The following is a 20,061-nucleotide window of genomic DNA, read 5'->3' on the forward strand; positions in this document are numbered from 1 at the left end:
AAAAAATCATGCCTTACTGGACCTCAGTCATGCTAAGCTCCAACTGTGGGACATCACGGTTCCTCTACTAACCAGCAAAGACTTTGTTCCGACATGCTGCAATGTGTCACTGGCGACCACTATAAATGTGGCCACCTCTCAGCGAGTCAGTGGTGCCAGTTAAAGTGTGTCTACCTAACGCAGCTCATGCGGCAAGTGACTTTGTTGGATACCTAGAACCCAATGTGGCAGATTCTTCCAGCCTAATAGTAGCTCACACACTGTCTGGAGTTCACAATGGACTGACAAAGGCTCGGATTTTGAATCCTACAGGACATGACATATTATTAAAACAAGGGATGCACCTGGGTGAGTTGTACTCCGTTGATGAGTCTGATGTTCGGCTAATTCATGCCCCAGTTGATGTAGCTGCTGTGACTTCTTCCACAGCTGCTCCTCCTGTATCATTGGATGAGTCCCCTATTTCTGGTTCGGAGAAAGCTGCACTGTCAGCCTTGCTGTTAAAATTCCATGACATCTTCAGCTCTTCCAAACAGAATGTTGGCAAATGTAAGCTAGTGAAACATTATATAAGAACTGGTGAACAGGCTCCCATCAAACTGCGTGCACATCGTACATCCCCTGAAAAACGTGCTGAAATAGAAAGACAGGTGGCTGATTTGCTTGCGGATGGTGTGATCGAGGAGAGCTGTAGTCCTTGGGCATCGCCGGTTGTTTTGGTGAGAAAGAAATGTGGCACCTGGCGTTTTTGTGTGGATTACAGACGTTTAAACAGTGTGACTATTAAAGATTCTCATCCTCTGCCCCGAGTGGACGACACACTGGACGCACTGGCAGGTGCTGCCTGGTTCAGCACATTAGACTTCTCCAACGGTTACTGGCAGGTGGAAGTTGCAGAGGAGGACAGAGAAAAAACGGCTTTTACAACAGGACAGGGCCTCTATCAGTGGCGATCTATGCCGATGGGCCTTTCCAACGCCCCGGCTACATTTCAACGACTGATGGAGCTGGTCCTCAGAGGGCTCCCATGGCACGTCTGCATGGTATACCTCGATGATATTTTGATTTACAATAAAACCTTTGAGGAACACATGTCAAGCCTTAAAGAAGTGTTTTCGAGAATCCAATCCGCAGGGTTGAGACTGAACCCACAAAAATGCCACCTTGCCAGAGATCATGTAGTCTTCCTGGGCCATGTAGTTTCTCGAAAGGGTCTTCAGCCCGACCCCAAGAACACAGAGAAAGTTTTAAACTGGCCAGTTCCCCGTTCTCCTTCTGAGGTGAGAGCCTTTCTGGGACTATGTTCTTATTATAGACGTTTCGTCAAGGATTTTTCGAAACTCGCTGCGCCACTGAACCAACTCGTTGGTAAAAATGTGCCCTTTGTGTGGAACGCCACGTGCGACCAATCATTTAACCACCTGAAAAATGTGTTGTCGTCTGGGCCTGTCGTGATATTGCCTGACTTCAGTGTGCCATTTAAAATCTACACTGATGCCTCCAACCTGGCTGTCGGTGCAGTTCTTGCGCAGGACAGAGATGGGCGTGAACATGTGGTGGCATATGCCAGCCGGACATTGAATTCCACACAGAAGCGTTGGTCCACATTTGATCGTGAGTTGTGGGCTATTGTGTGGGCAGTACGGGAATTCAAGCACTACATCGGACTTGCCTCATTTACCATTATCACAGACCATCGACCACTCTTAGCTCTTCGGCGTCTGTCCATTGATGATGACCCAACAGGGAGAAGAGCGAGATGGATCCTGGAGCTTGATCCGTTGAATTGGATCATTGTACACAAGGATGGACAACATCACAAGAATGCAGATGCGCTTTCTCGCCGCCCTGAGACACCTGACACAAACGTGGTGGAGAATAGTGTTAAAGGGGCACTGCAAGTAAATGTTGTGAGTTCTAATCAAACAATCATTGACATTGCACATTCCTCTGAAGTCAAAGATGGTGCAGGTGATGCGACTGTGGAAAACTCACTTGACAATTCAGCCGACATGTCTCCCATTAATGCATTGTCCCACAGTTTGTCAGACATTAGAGCTATGCAGAATGCTGACCCTGACATTAAGACTGCTTTGAACTGGGTGGCACATGCCCAAAGACCATCCAGGAGAAAATTACAAGGAGCTTCTCAGTACTTACGGAAGCTTTGGACTGTATTCAACCATCTTTCTATCATTGATGGATTGTTATGCCGCTCCATTTGCTGCCCCCTCTCGAGTAAGCCTGTAGTCCAAATAGTTGTTCCTTCTGCACTAATTTCTGACATTCTTTTTCAATTGCATGGCGCCCCAGCTTCTGCCCATTTCTCTTCAGAGCGTGTGTGGGAACGGGCAAGACAATTTTGTTACTGGCCTTCCATGTACAGGGACATCAAGGAATGGTGTGAGCAGTGCAAGGCATGTCAGACACGGCGCAGTCCTGTTCCAGCCCACCGTGCGCCAATGGGTGGATCCCAGTCAGTGCGGCCATTTGAAAGAGTGGCTATGGACATTTTAGAGCTGCCTGCGACATCAAAGGGAAACCGGTATGTGCTGGTTGTCGAAGACTACTTCACTAAATTTGTCAATTTGTATCCCTTGCCTAATCAGTCAGCACAGACAGTTGCACATTGTCTGTTTGAGGACTATGTTCTACTTCATGGCGTTCCAGAGACTTTGCATTCCGACCAGGGTCGTCAGTTTGAGGCGGAGGTGGTTCAGTCTCTCTGTTGTTTTCTGAACATTAAAAAGACTCGCACCACGCCATACCATCCTCAGTCAGATGGCATGGTTGAACGCTTTAATCGAACTCTGATTGACCAACTGGCTAAGACACTGTTGACTTATGGTGGGGAATGGGACGAGTATGTGAAGCATGTGGCATTTGCTTATAATACAACGACTCACTCCAGCACTCGTTTCACACCTTTCTTCTTGACCCACGGTCGGGAAGCACGTGTTCCCGCTGATGTGCTGTTACCTTCTCGTGCTCTTGACTCTCAGTTGTCAGTATCTCATGCTGAGTTTGTTTCCTCATTGCTGACAAAACTGAACTCTGCCTTTAGCAGTGCACGGATGCACAGTGAGGCAGCCCATGACCGTCAAAAACTGTACGACGATGTTGGCTTGCGTCACCGGCCTTATGATGTAGGTGCCATGGTGTGGCTCCACAACCCGGTGGAGAGTCGCATGAAACTGGCACCCCATTGGACGGGACCTTATAAAATTGTGCAAGTCATGGACTCATGTGGTGAGCTGGGACTGACTTATCGGATTGTAAATCCTTTTGATGCTGGTAAGAGGGCACAGGTAGTGCATTATAATAGGGTGCGGCCGTACACATTACCTGTTTCTTCCTTGTCACAGATTCGGACACTGTCCGACGTTCCAGACTCGCAGCGTGAGTCAATTCCCCTGGGGTCTGAAGTTTCTGGTGAAGCAAAGTTTGTTTCTCCCCAGAAAGATCTGAGTACTTTGTCTGACTCACAGTGTTCGGTTAAGGAGTCTGAGCCAAATGTTAGTAAGACTGGGAGAGTTCGTAGACCTCCTGGTCATTTGAAGGATTTTGTTCTTTATTGAAATAACTCTGCCTCTTGTGTATGGGAAGGGGTTAATAAGAATTTGTTGTATTGCTGTGCCTCTTGTTCTATGCAACAAAAAAAAAAAAAATCCTTTGAAAATTGAGGGAAAGTTACCTGTAAATTAAAAGAAGAAACATGGTAAGAGGAATGAGTTAGAACAAAAAAAAAAAAAAAAAAAGAAAGATAAATATATAAAGGGGTAATGTTGTTCTTTTCATTGGCTTGTTGCCATCATGTTAAAAAGGTGCTCTGTGTTTTGTTTAGTGTCTTATTGTACACAGATGTTTATTGTTTCTGACTGTTATTCTGGCACATAAACGGGGACGTTTATTTTGTAAGGGGGGGACGTATGTAACAAACTTTATTTGATTCTGTTATATGGCTCTAATTCTGGATGTATGGGCGCTCTTTATATGTGTGTGTGTGTAATGCGTTTATCCCCTCGGGGCTTGCCGTAGATAGGCAATGGGCATGCGCACTTTTCTGCGCTGGAGTGTCGCGGGTTTTTGAGTTCTCCCTGGTTGGTGACGAATAATAAAAAGTCCATAAGAGTTCAGACTCTCTCGTTTTATTGTTTTCTTATTACTAAGTGTTTAGGCGGACCCTGCACGAACGCTCGGTCACAATAATAAATATACGTTGAAAATCAGATATCTTTAATCAGTTAGAAGAAAGTTCACAGGGTGTTCTGAAAGATGAGTCTCATTGAAACCAGCTTAGTAAAGAATGCCCATCTTCAAGCAAGGTTCTGTCACCAGCTCCAGTGGCATCAGCGTGCGTTACTTATAAGACAGTAATCAGCTGGTCAATGTAGTCAGCTCAAGTAGTGCAATCGGTAAAAAACTACAATGGCGAACTAAGATGTCAGCTCCAGTGGCGCAATCGGTCAGCACGCGGTACTTATAAGACAGTATTCAGCAGAGCAATGCCGAGGTTGTGAGTCCGAGCCTCACCTGGAACAAGGTTTTAGAAAGCGAGACATTTCAGTAGCAATGGAGGTCACAGCCTAACATATACAATCAGTTGAAATCAAGATTCGTGTTTTTACCTAGAAGAAAGATCACGGTGTAGTTTTGAAAATCAGTTTGATTAAATACCATACTGTTCAGTAATATGCGGTTGAGTCAACAGCTCCAGTAGTGCATTTGGTCAAAAGGTACAATGTCTCAACTAGTCATCAGCTCCAGTGGTGCAAGCGGTGAGCGTGATGCTTATAAGACAGTAATCAATCAAACAATCAATCACCAGCTAAGGTCATGGCTTAATATTAAAGACTGGTTGAAGAGCAGATGTCTGTAATCAGTTAGTCTTTGGTAATATGTATTCGAGTCAACAGCTCCAGTAGCGCAATCGGTCAAAAACTACAATGGCGCACAAAGTTTTCAGCCCCAGTGGCGCAATCGGTCAGTGCGCGGTACTTATAAGACAGTATTCAGCAGAGCAATGCCGAGGTTGTGAGTTCGAGCTTCACCTGGAGCAAGGTTTTAGAAAGCGAGAGATATTTCAGTAGCAATTGAGTTCATAGCCTAACATATACAATCAGTTGAAATTAAGATAATAAATATACGTTGAAAATCAGATATCTTTAATCAGTTAGAAGAAAGATCACAGGGTGTTCTGAAAGATGAGTCTCATTAAAACCAGCTTAGTAAAGAATGCCCATCTTCAAGCAAGGTTCTGTCACCAGCTCCAGTGGCATCAGCGTGCGTTACTTATAAGACAGTAATCAGCTGGTCAATGTAGTCAGCTCAAGTAGTGCAATCGGTAAAAAACTACAATGGCGAACTAAGATGTCAGCTCCAGTGGCGCAATCGGTCAGCGCGCGGTACTTATAAGACAGTATTCAGCAGAGCAATGCCGAGGTTGTGAGTTCGAGCCTCACCTGGAGCAAGATTTTAGAAAGCGAGACATTTCAGTAGCAATGGAGGTCACAGCCTAACATATACAATCAGTTGAAATCAAGATTCGTGTTTTTACCTAGAAGAAAGATCACGGTGTAGTTTTGAAAATCAGTCTGATTAAAGACCATACTGTTCAGTAATATGCGGTTGAGTCAACAGCTCTAGTAGTGCATTTGGTCAAAAGGTACAATGTCTCAACTAGTCATCAGCTCCAGTGGTGCAAGCGGTGAGCGCGATGCTTATAAGACAGTAATCAATCAAACAATCAATCACCAGCTAAGGTCATGGCTTAATATTAAAGACTGGTTGAAGAGCAGATGTCTGTAATCAGTTAGTCTTTGGTAATATGTATTCGAGTCAACAGCTCCAGTAGCACAATCGGTCAAAAACTACAATGGCGTCAAAGATGTCAGCCCCAGTGGCGCAATCGGTCAGCGAGGGGTACTTATAAGACAGTATTCAGCAGAGCAATGCCGAGGTTGTGAGTTCGAGCCTCACCTGGAGCAAGGTTTTAGAAAGCGAGAGCTATTTCAGTAGCAATTGAGTTCATAGCCTAACATATACAATCAGTTGAAATTAAGATAATAAATATACGTTGAAAATCAGATATCTTTAATCAGTTAGAAGAAAGTTCACAGGGTGTTCTGAAAGATGAGTCTCATTGAAACCAGCTTAGTAAAGAATGCCCATCTTCAAGCAAGGTTCTGTCACCAGCTCCAGTGGCATCAGCGTGCGTTATTTATAAGACAGTAATCAGCTGGTCAATGTAGTCAGCTCAAGTAGTGCAATCGGTAAAAAACTACAATGGCGAACTAAGATGTCAGCTCCAGTGGCGCAATCGGTCAGCGCGCGGTACTTATAAGACAGTATTCAGCAGAGCAATGCCGAGGTTGTGAATTTGAGCCTCACCTGGAGCAAGATTTTAGAAAGCGAGACATTTCAGTAGCAATGGAGGTCACAGCCTAACATATACAATCAGTTGAAATCAAGATTCGTGTTTTTACCTAGAAGAAAGATCACGGTGTAGTTTTGAAAATCAGTCTGATTAAAGACCATACTGTTCAGTAATATGCGGTTGAGTCAACAGCTCCAGTAGTGCATTTGGTCAAAAGGTACAATGTCTCAACTAGTCATCAGCTCCAGTGGTGCAAGCGGTGAGCGTGATGCTTATAAGACAGTAATCAATCAAACAATCAATCACCAGCTAAGGTCATGGCTTAATATTAAAGACTGGTTGAAGAGCAGATGTCTGTAATCAGTTAGTCTTTGGTAATATGTATTCGAGTCAACAGCTGCAGTAGCGCAATCGGTCAAAAACTACAATGGCGCACAAAGAGGTCAGTCCCAGTGGCGCAATCGGTCAGCGCGCGGTACTTATAAGACAGTATTCAGCAGAGCAATGCCGAGGTTGTGAGTTCGAGCCTCACCTGGAGCAAGGTTTTAGAAAGCGAGAGATATTTCAGTAGTAATTGAGTTAATAGCCTAACATATACAATCAGTTGAAATTAAGATAATAAATATACGTTGAAAATCAGATATCTTTAATCAGTTAGAAGAAAGTTCACAGGGTGTTCTGAAAGATGAGTCTCATTGAAACCAGCTTAGTAAAGAATGCCCATCTTCAAGCAAGGTTCTGTCACCAGCTCCAGTGGCATCAGCGTGCGTTACTTATAAGACAGTAATCAGCTGGTCAATGTAGTCAGCTCAAGTAGTGCAATCGGTAAAAAACTACAATGGCGAACTAAGTTGTCAGCTCCAGTGGCGCAATCGGTCAGCGCGCGGTACTTATAAGACAGTATTCAGCAGAGCAATGCCGAGGTTGTGAGTTCGAGCCTCACCTGGAGCAAGATTTTAGAAAGCGAGACATTTCAGTAGCAATGGAGGTCACAGCCTAACATATACAATCAGTTGAAATCAAGATTCGTGTTTTTACCTAGAAGAAAGATCACGGTGTAGTTTTGAAAATCAGTTTGATTAAATACCATACTGTTCAGTAATATGCGGTTGAGTCAACAGCTCCAGTAGTGCATTCGGTCAAAAGGTACAATGTCTCAACTAGTCATCAGCTCCAGTGGTGCAAGCGGTGAGCGCGATGCTTATAAGACAGTAATCAATCAAACAATCAATCACCATTTAAAGTCAAGGCTTAATATTAAAGACTGTTTGAAGAGCAGATGTCTGCAATCAGTTAGTCTTTGGTAATATGTATTCGAGTCAACAGCTCCAGTAGCGCAATCGGTCAGCGCGCGGTACTTATAAGACAGTATTCAGCAGAGCGATGCCGAGGTTGTGAGTTCGAGCCTCACCTGGAGCAAGGTTTTAGAAAGCGAGAGATATTTCAGTAGCAATTGAATTCATAGCCTAACATATACAATCAGTTGAAATTAAGATAATAAATATACGTTGAAAATCAGATATCTTTAATCAGTTAGAAGAAAGATCACAGGGTGTTCTGAAAGATGAGTCTCATTGAAACCAGCTTAGTAAAGAATGCCCATCTTCAAGCAAGGTTCTGTCACCAGCTCCAGTGGCATCAGCGTGCGTTACTTATAAGACAGTAATCAGCTGGTCAATGTAGTCAGCTCAAGTAGTGCAATCGGTAAACAACTACAACGGCGAACTAAGAAGTCAGCTCCAGTGGCGCAATCGGTCAGCGCGCGGTACTTATAAGACAGTATTCAGCAGAGCAATGCCGAGGTTGTGAGTCCGAGCCTCACCTGGAACAAGGTTTTAGAAAGCGAGACATTTCAGTAGCAATGGAGGTCACAGCCTAACATATACAATCAGTTGAAATCAAGATTCGTGTTTTTACCTAGAAGAAAGATCACGGTGTAGTTTTGAAAATCAGTTTGATTAAATACCATACTGTTCAGTAATATGCGGTTGAGTCAACAGCTCCAGTAGTGCATTTGGTCAAAAGGTACAATGTCTCAACTAGTCATCAGCTCCAGTGGTGCAAGCGGTGAGCGTGATGCTTATAAGACAGTAATCAATCAAACAATCAATCACCAGCTAAGGTCATGGCTTAATATTAAAGACTGGTTGAAGAGCAGATGTCTGTAATCAGTTAGCCTTTGGTAATATGTATTCGAGTCAACAGCTCCAGTAGCGCAATCGGTCAAAAACTACAATGGCGCACAAAGTTTTCAGCCCCAGTGGCGCAATCGGTCAGTGCGCGGTACTTATAAGACAGTATTCAGCAGAGCAATGCCGAGGTTGTGAGTTCGAGCCTCACCTGGAGCAAGGTTTTAGAAAGCGAGAGATATTTCAGTAGTAATTGAGTTAATAGCCTAACATATACAATCAGTTGAAATTAAGATAATAAATATACGTTGAAAATCAGATATCTTTAATCAGTTAGAAGAAAGTTCACAGGGTGTTCTGAAAGATGAGTCTCATTGAAACCAGCTTAGTAAAGAATGCCCATCTTCAAGCAAGGCTCTGTCACCAGCTCCAGTGGCATCAGCGTGCGTTACTTATAAGACAGTAATCAGCTGGTCAATGTGGTCAGCTCAAGTAGTGCAATCGCTAAAAAACTACAATGGCGAACTAAGATGTCAGCTCCAGTGGCGCAATCGGTCAGCGCGCGGTACTTATAAGACAGTATTCAGCAGAGCAATGCCGAGGTTGTGAGTTCGAGCCTCACCTGGAGCAAGATTTTAGAAAGCGAGACATTTCAGTAGCAATGGAGGTCACAGCCTAACATATACAATCAGTTGAAATCAAGATTCGTGTTTTTACCTAGAAGAAAGATCACGGTGTAGTTTTGAAAATCAGTCTGATTAAATACCATACTGTTCAGTAATATGCGGTTGAGTCAACAGCTCCAGTAGTGCATTTGGTCAAAAGGTACAATGTCTCAACTAGTCATCAGCTCCAGTGGTGCAAGCGGTGAGCGTGATGCTTATAAGACAGTAATCAATCAAACAATCAATCACCAGCTAAGGTCATGGCTTAATATTAAAGACTGGTTGAAGAGCAGATGTCTGTAATCAGTAAGTCTTTGGTAATATGTATTCGAGTCAACAGCTCCAGTAGCGCAATCGGTCAAAAACTACAATGGCGCACAAAGTTTTCAGCCCCAGTGGCGCAATCGGTCAGCGCGCGGTACTTATAAGACAGTATTCAGCAGAGCAATGCCGAGGTTGTGAGTCCGAGCCTCACCTGGAACAAGGTTTTAGAAAGCGAGACATTTCAGTAGCAATGGAGGTCACAGCCTAACATATACAATCAGTTGAAATCAAGATTCGTGTTTTTACCTAGAAGAAAGATCACGGTGTAGTTTTGAAAATCAGTTTGATTAAATACCATACTGTTCAGTAATATGCGGTTGAGTCAACAGCTCCAGTAGTGCATTTGGTCAAAAGGTACAATGTCTCAACTAGTCATCAGCTCCAGTGGTGCAAGCGGTGAGCGTGATGCTTATAAGACAGTAATCAATCAAACAATCAATCACCAGCTAAGGTCATGGCTTAATATTAAAGACTGGTTGAAGAGCAGATGTCTGTAATCAGTTAGCCTTTGGTAATATGTATTCGAGTCAACAGCTCCAGTAGCGCAATCGGTCAAAAACTACAATGGCGCACAAAGTTTTCAGCCCCAGTGGCGCAATCGGTCAGTGCGCGGTACTTATAAGACAGTATTCAGCAGAGCAATGCCGAGGTTGTGAGTTCGAGCCTCACCTGGAGCAAGGTTTTAGAAAGCGAGACATTTCAGTAGCAATGGAGGTCACAGCCTAACATATACAATCAGTTGAAATCAAGATTCGTGTTTTTACCTAGAAGAAAGATCACGGTGTAGTTTTGAAAATCAGTCAGATTAAAGACCATACTGTTCAGTAATATGCGGTTGAGTCAACAGCTCCAGTAGTGCATTTGGTCAAAAGGTACAATGTCTCAACTAGTCATCAGCTCCAGTGGTGCAAGCGGTGAGCGCGATGCTTATAAGACAGTAATCAATCAAACAATCAATCACCAGCTAAGGTCATGGCTTAATATTAAAGACTGGTTGAAGAGCAGATGTCTGTAATCAGTTAGTCTTTGGTAATATGTATTCGAGTCAACAGCTCCAGTAGCGCAATCGGTCAAAAACTACAATGGCGTCAAAGATGTCAGCCCCAGTGGCGCAATCGGTCAGCGAGGGGTACTTATAAGACAGTATTCAGCAGAGCAATGCCAAGGTTGTGAGTTCGAGCCTCACCTGGAGCAAGGTTTTAGAAAGCGAGAGACATTTCAGTAGCAATGGACTTCACAGCCTAACATATACAATCAGTTGAAATTAAGATAATAAATATACATTGAAAATCAGATATCTTTAATCAGTTAGAAGAAAGTTCACAGGGTGTTCTGAAAGATGAGTCTCATTGAAACCAGCTTAGTAAAGAATGCCCATCTTCAAGCAAGGTTCTGTCACCAGCTCCAGTGGCATCAGCGTGCGTTACTTATAAGACAGTAATCAGCTGGTCATTGTAGTCAGCTCCAGTAGTGCAATCGGTAAAAAACTACAATGGCGGACCAAGATGTCAGCTCCAGTGGCGCAATCGGTCAGCGCGCGGTACTTATAAGACAGTATACAGCAGAGCAATGCCGAGGTTGTGAGTCCGAGCCTCACCTGGAGCAAGGATTTAGAAAGCGAGAGACATTTCAGTAGCAATGGACTTCACAGCCTAACATACAGTATTGTTCAAAATAATAGCAGTACAATGTGACTAACCAGAATAATAAAGGTTTTTAGTATATTTTTTATTGCTACGTGGCAAACAAGTTACCAGTAGGTTCAGTAGATTGTCAGAAAACAAACAAGACCCAGCATTCATGATATGCACGCTCTTAAGGCTGTGCAATTGGGCAATTAGTTGAAAGGGGTGTGTTCAAAATAATAGCAGTGTCTACCTTTGACTGTACAAACTCAAAACTATTTTGTACAAACATTTTTCTTTTTTCTGGGATTTAGCAATCCTGTGAATCACTAAACTAATATTTAGTTGTATGACCACAGTTTTTTAAAACTGCTTGACATCTGTGTGGCATGGAGTCAACCAACTTGTGGCACCTCTCAGCTGTTATTCCACTCCATGATTCTTTAACAACATTCCACAATTCATTCACATTTCTTGGTTTTGCTTCAGAAAAAGCATTTTTGATATCACCCCACAAGTTCTCAATTGGATTAAGGTCTGGAGATTGGGCTGGCCACTCCATAACATTAATTTTGTTGGTTTGGAACCAAGACTTTGCCCATTTACTAGTGTGTTTTGGGTCATTGTCTTGTTGAAACAACCATTTCAAGGGCATGTCCTCTTCAGCATAGGGCAACATGACCTCTTCAAGTATTTTAACATATGCAAACTGATCCATGATCCCTGGTATGCGATAAATAGGCCCAACACCATAGTAGGAGAAACATGCCCATATCATGATGCTTGCACCTCCATGCTTCACTGTCTTCACTGTATACTGTGGCTTGAATTCAGAGTTTGGGGGTCGTCTCACAAACTGCCTGTGGCCCTTGGACCCAAAAAGAACAATTTTACTCTCATCAGTCCACAAAATGTTCCTCCATTTCTCTTTAGGCCAGTTGATGTGTTCTTTGGCAAATTGTAACCTCTTCTGCACATGCCTTTTTTTTAACAGAGGGACTTTGCGGGGGATTCTTGAAAATAGATTAGCTTCACACAGACGTCTTCTAACGGTCACAGTACTTACAGGTAACTCCAGACTGTCTTTGATCATCCTGGAGGTGATCATTGGCTGAGCCTTTGCCATTCTGGTTATTCTTCTATCCATTTTGATGGCTGTCTTCCGTTTTCTTCCACGTCTCTCTGGTTTTGCTCTCCATTTTAAGGCATTGGAGATCATTTTAACTGAACAGGCTATCATTTTTGCACCTCTTTATAGGTTTTCCCCTCTCTAATCAACTTTTTAATCAAAGTACGCTGTTCTTCTGAACAATGTCTTGAACGACCCATTTTCCTCAGCTTTCAAATGCATGTTCAACAAGTGTTGGCTTCATCCTTAAATAGGGGCCACCTGATTCACACCGGTTTCTTCACAAAATTGATGACCTCAGTGATTGAATGCCACACTGCTATTTTTTTGAACACACCCCTTTCAACTAATTCAACTAATTGCCCAATTGCACAGCCTTAAGAGCGTGCATATCATGAATGCTGGGTCTCATTTGTTTTCTGAGAATCTACTGAACCTACTGGTAACTTGTTTGCCACGTAGCAATAAAAAAAATATACGAAAAACCTTGATTATTCTGGTTAGTCACATTGTACTGCTATTATTTTGAACAATACTGTATAGGTTCAGTTGAAATCAAGATTCGTGTTTTTACTTAGAAGAAAGATCACGGTGTAGTTTTGAAAATCAGTCTGACTAAAGACCATACTGTTCAGTAATATGCAGTTGAGTCAACAGCTCCAGTAGTGCATTCGGTCAAAAGGTACAGTGTCTCAACTAGTCATCAGCTCCAGTGGTGCAATCGGTGAGCGCGATGCTTATAAGACAGTAATCAATCAAACAATCAATCACCATCTAAGGTCATGGCTTAATATTAAAGATTGGTTGAAGATCAGATGTCTGTAATCAGTTAGAGTTTGGTAATATGTATTTGAGGCAACAGCTCCAGTAGTGTAATTGGTCAAAACCTCCAATGTCAAGCTTAGTCAATAGCTCCAGTAGTGCAAGCGGTGAGAACAGTGTGTTTATAAGACAGTATTCAGCAGAGCAATGCTGAGCTTGTGAGTTTGCGCCTCACCTGGATCAAGGTTTTTGAAAGTGAGAGACATTTCAGTAGCAATGGAGTTCGAAACCTAACATAAACGATTAGTTGAAAATAAGATTCCTGTCATCACTTAGTAGAATGGTCACGATGTAGTTTTTAAAATCAGTCTAACTAAAGGCCATAGTGTTTGGTAATATGTATTTGAGTCAATAGCTCCAGTAGTGCAATCGGTCAAAAGCTTCAATGGCACAAACAGTCAGTAGCTCTAGTGGCACAATCTGTCAGCGTGTGGTATTTATAAGGCAGAATTCAGCAGAGCAATGCCGAAGTCAATCCTCATCTGGAGCAATGTTTTAGAAAGACATTCAAAAGCAATGGAATTTGAATCCTTGCATAAATGGTCAGTTGAGTGTTACACCCCTTTTATCACTTAGAACAGTGATCCTCAAATCTGGCTCGCGAGATCCACTTTCCTGCGAAGTTTAGCTCTAACCCTAATCAAACACGCATGAGTTTGCTAATCAGTGTCTTCAGGATCATTAGAAAATCACAGGCAGGTGTGTTTAATTAGAGTCGGAGCTAAACTCTGCAGCAAAACTGGATCTCGCGAGCCAGATTTGAGGATCACTAACTTAGAAGAAAAGAATCAAAAGCTTCAGTTGTGCAATCAGTCAGCAGCTCAAATGGTGAAATTGGTCAGCATGCTACCTTTAAGTCAGTACGCAGCAGAGCAATGCCGTTGTGAGTTTGAGCCTCACCTGGAGCAATGTATAGAAATTAAGAGACATTTCAATAGCAAAGGAGGCCATAGCTTAATGATAGAGATTGGTCATACTAAGTGAGATTCTATCAACTGCTCCAGTGGCACAATTGGTCAATGTGCGTTGCTTGTAAGACAGTGTAATGCCAAGGCTGTGAGTTTGTACCTCACATGAAGAAAGGTTTTAGGAAGTGAGAGACATTTCACTAACAATGGAGTTCAAAGCATAACATAAACAATCATTTGAAAATGATTCGGTTGCAATTCATTAAAAGAAAGTTAATGGATTAATTTAAAAAGATCACCGTAACTAAAGATCATAGTGTTTGGTATTATGCATTTGAGTCAATAACTCCAGTAATTTAATCTGTCACCATGATTCTTATGAGACAGTATGCAGCAGACCAATGCAGAGGTTGTGAGTTCAAGCCTTACCTGGAGAAAGGCTTTAGAAAGTGATAGACATTTCCAAAGCAATGGAGTTTGACGCCTAACATAAATGATAAGGTGAAAACTGGATTAATGTTATCACTATCAAAGAAAGGTCATGTTGTAGCTTTTAAAACAAGTCTGACTAAAGACCATAGCCTTTAGTAATACGCATTTGAGTCAACAGCTTCAGCTGTACAATCGGTCAGTGTGAGGTTTGTATTAGACAGTTTGCAGCAGAGCAATGTCCAGTTTGTGAGTTTGATATCTTTTATCTATTATTAAGGGGTCAGGCACTGTAGGTGCTTAACCACATATTCTATCCGTTAGCGTGATTTTTTCTTCCAGAGCAAGCTTATGGCAGCCCATAGAACCGCTTGCGGGAAAAGTTGTGAAATTGGGCACACTGATAGAGGACAGTGAGAAAATTTACCATAGCAAATTTGGAGTCTCTAACTCAAACTCTCTAGCGCTACCACTCTTGTTCCAAAATTTTATGCTAATAAATTTTGAACCGTAAACCACAAATTAAAAATATTTTTTTCCTCTGATTGCTTGGCTCATGCCGAGTCGAAAGAACACCAAAATTCAAAAATCGTAAGGTTAATTTTTTCACTATTTTCAATTGTTTTAACAAGCATGACCTGAGACTACCTGCAGTGTTTCGGCACTGTGCCCCCTAGTAGTCAGGATATTTTTGCTCATAACTTCTGAATGCTTTGGCCAAATGTCACAAAACCGGTCTCGTTAAATTCACAGATTCAACAGTTTTCCAATGTCAGCCATTTTGAATAATTTTGTTATAAATGCTGTATTTTATGAACGCTTTAGCGCATCTTAACAGAATGAATTACCAAAATCTTCGGCTCCATACCCTCATGGTACACAAAATGTTTTGGGGCAGTGCCACCTTGTGGTCAAAAGTTATGATGAAATTTAGAAAAATGCTTATAAATGCTTAACTTTCTTGTCCACTATTTTGATTCATGATGACAACCTATTTTTACAAACTCTTCCTAGATCGTTGGTCTGATTTTCAACCAAATTTCACTCGGATCACCTTTAGACCAAGCTGGCCCAAAGTTATTGACTTTGTGTTGATACACAATACAGTTTTCGTTTAGCACATGAAAAAAATTGCTGGAAAGATGCCAAACTGAATCTGAGGGCTGTATCTCTGCAAAGGTTTGACATATTTACACCAAACTCTGTATGTGCCATTGTCACCTCACACTGACCACAGTGCATCAATTTGTTAACAGCGCCATCTATTGGCCAAGAGTAATTAACCATTAATTAACCTTTAATTATGAAATTTCCAAAAATGCTTATAACTTTTGATTGCTTTATGCTATTGTAATGAAACTGGTCTCAAAATATTCCTTGGGTCATGCCGACAACAGACATACAGTACCAGTTTTTTAGTATCATCATTGAGTGAAAGACGCTTGTACATCCGACGCTTGAGACTACTGACACGCTTCAGCGGAGTCTCGGCGTGGCTTCAATACATTCAAAAAACATTTCTGATCAGAGGCAAGAAACCAAGACAAAACCAAACCGTATAAGGCTCTCGAACCAAGACGATTGCGACAAACGCAGGATAACTGAGCTCTTCCTCTTACTTACTGATTTTGCCTGATTTTGCCTGAGTGGATCACCAGGCCAGGCTTTGGGCCTCTACTCCATCCACAGTTATCCAACAACAACAGGTAGACCTAATCATGTCACAAAGTAGTAGTAAGAAAGCACTTCACAAAGAAGAGGATTATATTACTATTATATTACTAGATTTAATACTGTCCATTTCGTGTCGATTGACAACCTTTGAACCGTTTTCGTACAGCACCATTACAAATTTAAGTCATGGTGCCAAAATGAGTCTGAGGCTTTACCTTTGACATAATGACAACAAACTTTGTGTCTGCCATTGTCACCTCACACAGAAAACACTAAGATGATTTGATTACAATGCCACCTGTTGGTCAAAAATGATAAGCCATTAAATCATATTACTAGAGGTTGAATTTATGATTGTTCAGCCATTTCAATTACAATCATCCTGAAATTGCTTTTATTACTCATTGTTGCATTTGGTCTGATGCTCCATGCCATGCTTAAGTCCTACTTTTGCTGTTGGAGTGCTTGGCCCCGTAATTGCTGCTTGTAGCTATATTTAATATCTGTTGTTTGTATCTGTTACATTTATGTTTAAAAGTCAACATGCGGTGCAAGTAATTTATGAGAGTACTAGAAACTGAAGGGACAGCAGTGTGTAATTGTCTGAACATAAATGTCAGATGCTTTTACAGGATAAAGAAATGATAGTAAGTGGAGACTGACTGATCAAAGTGCTTGCATTCCTGCAGAACTTTACTGATTTTATTTGTCATAATTATCTTTATTATTTAAATTTGTAATCTAGAGATTTTAACTATTTTGCCTACAGTGATTAACAGATGTAATAAAACAAATTTATGTTTATAAGGTTTTTAACCAATTTTGTAAGGTTTGTGCCACTGCTGCTCTTAACTAACAGTATTGATAATTACCAAAATCATTTTTTAGCTTTCTGTATTGGTTAGTCCTTCAATATTCATAAGCTCTTTAGTTACAGTAGTAGGCAATTTTTAATGTTAAAATACATTTATTTATGTTATCTATGAAAGAAAGGCAGCAAAAATAGTCAAGTGCTTTGTTTTTTATTCAGATACCCAAATTATTCAAAAAGTACATAAAAAGTACTTTTTGCAAGCATGCAAGCTGTTATCAAAGGGAAAGGAGGCCTTTTTTTGTTATTATGTGATTAAATAGTTTTTAGTTGTTTTGGTTTGTTATTTGCCAATAAATGACAATAACATTTTTTAAAGTATTTTTTTTTTTTTGACAGATTCCTAAAATATTTGTGTTTTCTCTTATGAAAGGTGGTCTAATAAATTATTAAGCACTGTATGTTTTCATGGCATTCAGGTAGCACATTTGTTTGATTGAAGGACATTGGGCAGAATCTGGAATAGTTTGTTTTTGTCAATACAATTTAAATAAAGAAATTTGTGTTTTATTGATCTGATTAAATCGATTAATAAAAAATAAAAAAATTGGCCAAGTAATCAATTATCAAAATAATTGTTAGTTGCAGCCCTAGAGAACATCATGTGCATTTCAAAGTGAGATCAATACGTTTTAGTTATTTTCGTGGATGAGCAGTTTTTCTCTTTCCTCCAAGTGTGGCCGTAACTAAGTTTTATCTCTGCCTTTAAGCTTACATGCTATCAATATTAGGAATCTTTTAAATGCACAAAGTTCTTTATAGTGAAAAAAGATATTTAGATGATTTAAATGTTCATTACACTAAAAAAAAAAAAAAAAAATAATTCATTTAAGAACTGTTTACTGAAAGGTTTTTGAGAACCCAAAATGGTTCTTCAGTGGCATTGCTGCAAAAACACTCAATTGAGCCCTTCATTTGGAAGAGTGCAGATCTTCCAAATCTTTGCTGGCTCTTTAAAATGCTTTTCTACATCAAGGTCAGTTTCCTCGTTTCATGCTTTGAAACGTGTACAAAAACATGTACAAACTCTCATGTGTCAGCCATAACTGTTTAGGATTCAATGCTCAAAGCTCTTTTCCTCACACTTGGGCTCAGAGGAGTATTCCACAGGGCACTTAAGGCTTAATCTGACCGTTGTGGGAAACCTCAAGTGGTTTTTAAGGCATTGATTCCCTTAAGCACCCTTTCAGCACTTACTCTCTATGAAACATTTAGCCTCTGCTCATCTTCTTGCACCCTTAAAAGCTGAAATTAATGAAAGGAGTTCAGCCGCTCATTTATAATTGCTTCATTATAAGGCTGTGTTCTCCTGACAATAATGCTGTTTGTGGTGTTTTTCTAATTATGTGGCATTTTTTGCGCTCATTATCAAGGACTTCAGGTTTCCTCTAATTGCACATAAAATAATGACTGCCTCTGCTTTAGTCTCATCTGCTCGCTCGCTAGACACGACTGTATTGGACTGCAATCTAAACAATCCCTCCGTGTAACTATCACATTTCTTGAGAGGTGACATGGTGCACACGGAGCTTCAGTGCAAAACATCGCTCTGCTCAGCAGGGTAAGAAAAATTTTAACTAAATAAAAACAAACAAACACATAAGTCATAATTATATCCAATAAAGCCCCTGAGGAGAAAATCTCACTTCCCGACTTGTACGAGTGATGACATTTGCTGAGGCATCCCGCTTAATAATTTGTTGCAGTGATGATGATAGCATCACCAATAAAGTCTACTTTAGATACTTATTTCAACTGCAGGGGATTAAAAACCTGCATTTAATGCCCACTGCGTTCAGCTTTTTCTTTCTTCCTTGTTACATTGAGGGATATGGATAATGCCATTATAATAATTAAAGAGTGACATGAGCTGAACAAGCCTCACTGTTTGAAGTGGTGTGTAATGGTGACCACCACTGCTACTTCCAAAAAAATCAATTTATGTCTGAAACAAATAGTAAAACACCAGGAGCATTAGAGTCAGTTTTATTCATTGTTTTAAATAAAGACAAAGGCAAGTCTAACAATTTCTTTCTCTTTCTCTTTCTCTTTCTCTTTCTCTTTCTCTTTCTCTTTCTCTCTTCTCTTTATTTGGATTTTGCTGTTGGAACATCTACCTCCTCCACAGTAGGAGCCCTAAGAGGCGGACATAACTTTGCTAATTATCAGGTAGACTTCCCCCATTCCCATGTGGCCCCTAACAAAGAGCTGCTAAAATAGAGGGAGCAATTAGATGTAAATGTTTCTTAGATGTTGAGAGGGGGGTGAAAAGCAAATGGATATATTTCATATTCCACTCTGAATATGCTCAACTTCCTGGTGAGTGCTCCTTGTTTTAAAGTCATGAATTTGATCTGAAGGAGACATCATAACACACTGTATTTTCGACTTTGTTGTATCTAAAGGGGAGATGACTCGCTGTGCCAATGATGCAACTTTAGCATTTAGCATGTATTTAAAGATACAGGTGCATAAATAAATTAAAATAAATTAGAATGTCGTGGAAAAGTTTAGTTATTTCAGAAATTCAACTCAATTTGTAAAACTTGTGTATTAAATTCAGTGCACACAGACTGAAGTAGTTTAAGTCTTTGGTTATTTTAATTGTCATGATTCACTATCTTAACAAATTAGACTACTTCATAAGACCAATAATAATAATAAATAAAAGCTGCAAGCAGCGATGAACGGGCCCTCGCACCCGGGCTCACCACCAACGAGTGGCTTTAGTAAAAAGGTGAACAGGGAGAAATATGCATTTAACGTCATACATATAAGTGGAATATAACAAATTATATTCCATATATGTGCCAAGCTTCCTGTTGCCAGCAGGTGGCGCGATCATTATAATGGAATATTGGCCTTCAGATGCGTTCAGGCCAGGACTCTTATCAAACATGTGAAGTTTGGGGAAGATTGAACATTTTATGACTGAGTTACAACAACTTTTCTTGCTGTGGTGAGACTTCAAATTTTGTCATGGCGCCATGGACACGCCCTTTAACAAAACCTCAAGATCTCCACAATTTAACATTGCACAGGCCTTTAGATTAGACTGACCACAAAAAAAATACATTAATGTCAAAAAAATTCTAGGAGTAGTTTGTCA

At 40.8% G+C, this 20,061-nt stretch overlaps 8 non-coding genes across 8 annotated transcripts; all 8 read left to right on the forward strand.

Moving 5' to 3' along the window:
- The first annotated feature begins 5,376 nt into the window (after positions 1-5,376).
- trnai-uau (transfer RNA isoleucine (anticodon UAU)) lies at positions 5,377-5,470 on the forward strand. The gene is made up of 2 exons: positions 5,377-5,414; positions 5,435-5,470. It is a non-coding gene; the product is annotated as a tRNA-Ile (tRNA).
- A 1,352-nt stretch (positions 5,471-6,822) lies between these two features.
- On the forward strand, positions 6,823-6,916 carry trnai-uau (transfer RNA isoleucine (anticodon UAU)). The gene is made up of 2 exons: positions 6,823-6,860; positions 6,881-6,916. It is a non-coding gene; the product is annotated as a tRNA-Ile (tRNA).
- Positions 6,917-7,233: 317 nt separating this feature from the next.
- trnai-uau (transfer RNA isoleucine (anticodon UAU)) lies at positions 7,234-7,327 on the forward strand. Its single transcript has 2 exons — positions 7,234-7,271; positions 7,292-7,327. It is a non-coding gene; the product is annotated as a tRNA-Ile (tRNA).
- A 374-nt stretch (positions 7,328-7,701) lies between these two features.
- On the forward strand, positions 7,702-7,795 carry trnai-uau (transfer RNA isoleucine (anticodon UAU)). The gene is made up of 2 exons: positions 7,702-7,739; positions 7,760-7,795. It is a non-coding gene; the product is annotated as a tRNA-Ile (tRNA).
- Positions 7,796-8,630: 835 nt separating this feature from the next.
- On the forward strand, positions 8,631-8,724 carry trnai-uau (transfer RNA isoleucine (anticodon UAU)). The gene is made up of 2 exons: positions 8,631-8,668; positions 8,689-8,724. It is a non-coding gene; the product is annotated as a tRNA-Ile (tRNA).
- A 317-nt stretch (positions 8,725-9,041) lies between these two features.
- On the forward strand, positions 9,042-9,135 carry trnai-uau (transfer RNA isoleucine (anticodon UAU)). The gene is made up of 2 exons: positions 9,042-9,079; positions 9,100-9,135. It is a non-coding gene; the product is annotated as a tRNA-Ile (tRNA).
- Positions 9,136-10,077: 942 nt separating this feature from the next.
- On the forward strand, positions 10,078-10,171 carry trnai-uau (transfer RNA isoleucine (anticodon UAU)). Its single transcript has 2 exons — positions 10,078-10,115; positions 10,136-10,171. It is a non-coding gene; the product is annotated as a tRNA-Ile (tRNA).
- Positions 10,172-11,005: 834 nt separating this feature from the next.
- Positions 11,006-11,099, forward strand: trnai-uau (transfer RNA isoleucine (anticodon UAU)). Its single transcript has 2 exons — positions 11,006-11,043; positions 11,064-11,099. It is a non-coding gene; the product is annotated as a tRNA-Ile (tRNA).
- Positions 11,100-20,061: the final 8,962 nt, after the last annotated feature.

The sequence above is a fragment of the Carassius auratus genome, unplaced genomic scaffold (genome assembly GCF_003368295.1).
Source record: "Carassius auratus strain Wakin unplaced genomic scaffold, ASM336829v1 scaf_tig00215912, whole genome shotgun sequence".
In the NCBI taxonomy this organism is placed as follows: Eukaryota; Metazoa; Chordata; class Actinopteri; order Cypriniformes; family Cyprinidae; genus Carassius; species Carassius auratus.